The sequence below is a fragment of the Humulus lupulus genome, chromosome 2, assembly GCF_963169125.1.
Source record: "Humulus lupulus chromosome 2, drHumLupu1.1, whole genome shotgun sequence".
NCBI lineage: Eukaryota > Viridiplantae > Streptophyta > Magnoliopsida > Rosales > Cannabaceae > Humulus > Humulus lupulus.
Window position 1 is genome coordinate 5,242,965 of NC_084794.1, and position 3,251 is coordinate 5,246,215.

Sequence of the window (3,251 nt, forward strand, 5' to 3'; positions counted from 1 at the left end):
AGTAACATCATGCAAATCAAGTTTATATAAATTTCCACATAAAGTTCCATTTCCAACCAAAAGAGAGTCACGATACAAAGTGAGTTTTCCAGTTCCAAAAAGAAAACTATATCCAAGCTTATCCAAAATAGATACAGAAATCAAATTCCTCTGAAAAGAGGGTATGTAAGCAACATCTTGTAACTCCAAAAAATGTCCTGTATTCAACTGCAATCTAACTGTCCCCGAAAATTCGATTTGGACTTTTGTATCGTCTCCCATGTACACATTATGCTCCAGACTACTCGGTCTTCTTCGACTTGTCACTGCTTGCAAGGAATTTGTAACATGAATTGTGGCTCCAGTATCTAACCACCAATAATTTGAGGGCACATCAATAATATTGGATTCTAAACAAATCATCACAAGACAATTACATTTCTTCTCTAGGTGAGCTTTGAGCTTTCTACAATCAGCTTTCTTGTGCCCAAAATTCTGGCAAAAGTTGCACTTCCCTTTGAAAAACTCATTCTTATGACCATTAGAGGATGAGCTGGACTGTCCATTCCCTTTAGGACTAAGTGCCTTTTTCTTGGGAGGTCTTTGGTTACCAGAGTTATTGGAAGTGAACTTTCTCTTGTGAGGATTGTTTGGGTTCGTCACCATGGAGATACTTCTTGCCCTACCTTTTCTCATGTCCTCCTTTTCCTTGGCAAGAAAATCAGACATCTCCCCAATAGTCCATTGCTCCTTCTGAGCATTGTAGCTTGATCTGATTGAATCAAACTGAGATGGAATGTTCTCCATCACCAACCACACCATGTAATCCTCACCAAGGTCCATATCCATGGCCTTAAGTTTATGATAGTGGCCCATGAGCTTATCAATGTGGGCCCTAATGTCACCTGAACCATCATAAACAGTGTGATGCAGCATGTTCACGTGTTCATTCTTCTCATTCTTTGAGAATTTCTTATACTTTTCCTTAATGGCAGCAAGAAAATCCTTTGCATTTTCAGACTTGGGAATACTATCACGAATGGATTCATCCATGTGATATCTCATAAGCATCAAGCAACAACGATTGGAGTGTTCCCAGTCCTCGTAAGATTTCTTAACCTTCTCAGTAGCATCATCAGCAGGCTTAGATGGTTCATCAATTCTCAAGGCCAAGTCCATTTTCATGAAGGTCAAGTTCATCGTGATATTTTCAATCCACTGCTTGTGGTTGGTTGCATTCAGCGTCAAGATGGTAGGAGATCTAGGAATGCTTACAGCTGAATGAGAAACAAGAGTAATAACTATTAAATACATGTTATGATAAACCATGTCATTTGTGCTCTTTTCTCATCAATATATGATCGCAAAATAACAAATGATCATTATGTATGCTAGAGTTCTTAGACAAACATACAAAATAGAACTCATACACAGGTAAGAATAATCTATTAAACATTATAATCAAATACATTAATTTACTATCAAAAGGATAGATAAATTGTGATTCATAATGTTTAATAAATTTTCTTCACCATATTAAGCATCCTTACCAAGTAATTATTATCGATAGGATAATTAATTACTTATATAGATCTTAATGTAATTTTGGAGGAAAAAAAAACACAAAATTTAAATAAATAATTATTTAAATGTTCTTATTTACTAAACAATTCACATGCTTATTCTTACGACAGGCAAGAAAATAAACAATAATTGTTGACAATATATAATAAGATTCATGCCACAAAAGATTAAATACAAATACAATTATGAATACAATTCATGGATTAATCTTGTGCAAAAACATATACAAATAGTAGGATATGAGAATGGGAGTGAAATGGTAAAAATTTGGCCAAAAAAGACCCCTCACGCGCCCCCACGCGCCCCAAAAAAAAAGGTTTTTTTTTTAAAAAACGTTTCAGAAAACGACATGTAGTTTACCAAAAATGACTTGTCGTTTGTCACTATAAAAATCGACCCTCACACGTCAAACGACGCGTCGTTTTTTGCTGAAGGGAGGCTAATGTCTGTACGAACGACATGTCATTTTTTGCCTGACAGAGGCAAAACGACATGTCGTTTTTATCGTCCCTGTCACCCAAAATTGACCCGTGGGTCTGCTTCTCGGGTCTACGCGACTCGGTTCGTGACCCGGTCGGATAGGCCATCTCCGGCCACCAAATCCGACTCCGTTTGAGGGGTTTTGCTCCACATCTCATCCTCTATCACTTTCCGGCCTCCATTTGGGTTAAAAAACTCTCAAAACCAACAATCATATATACATTTTTCTATGAAATTTTTTTGAAAAAAAATGAGTATACATGGCCGAAAACACTCAAGAAATTCCCCAAAATTTTGTCAAAAAAAATGGTCTGAACCCATTGATGATTAATATACTAATTTTCTTCATAGCCCAATTCGAAATTTCATTGTAAAAAAAATTTTGACAAAAAAAATGAGGTATATGACAATAAGCTCTAAAATCAAAAGACATGGCTCTTGATACCAATTGATAAATTATGAAACAATATTATGAGCATTAAATCCATAAATCAGATTCAAATCAACATTACATGCTCATACAACAATCCAGGAACACATTTTATTTAGAGCATTGAATTGAATATATAGAGATGAAACATACCTGACATTGAGTCTCCAATGTTCATCCTTGAATATCTCACGATCTACACAAAACAATATTAGAAAAACAATGCAAGAGAAAACTTATGGAAAGCAACCCTTACCAAAACCACATACGTCTCACTTTACCCAACAACACATATGTTCTATATATATGTCTCGTATGCCTTCTTACCCTAAGGGGTATATTGGGCCTATTGGGCTTATATTATTAGATACGGTGGACTATGGTTTAATGGGTCAACCTATAGTCTTTAGGGTGCTACCATGTGCCTCAATTGCAATTAAATTAATATTAACCATCCCATTATAGTCTTTAACTATTCGTAGACACTCTAGAAAATGATTGTGATAATGGAATTATGTTTGTAATTATATTAGTCCATATAAAATTCTAACAATCATCATATGTATAATTGCATATTTTTTTTATTGGTCCATGCATTGACATGCAAATATAGTTATATTTGATTTTGATTGTAAATCTATAGGGTATTAGGTACAAACATTGTCATAATTAATTAACAAAAATGAAAACACAAATTGTTATTTAATTCAAAATTAAAGGACCAAACCATTAGTAAAGTGAACTTTTAGAATTACCCATCTAAAATACTTACTCAAGT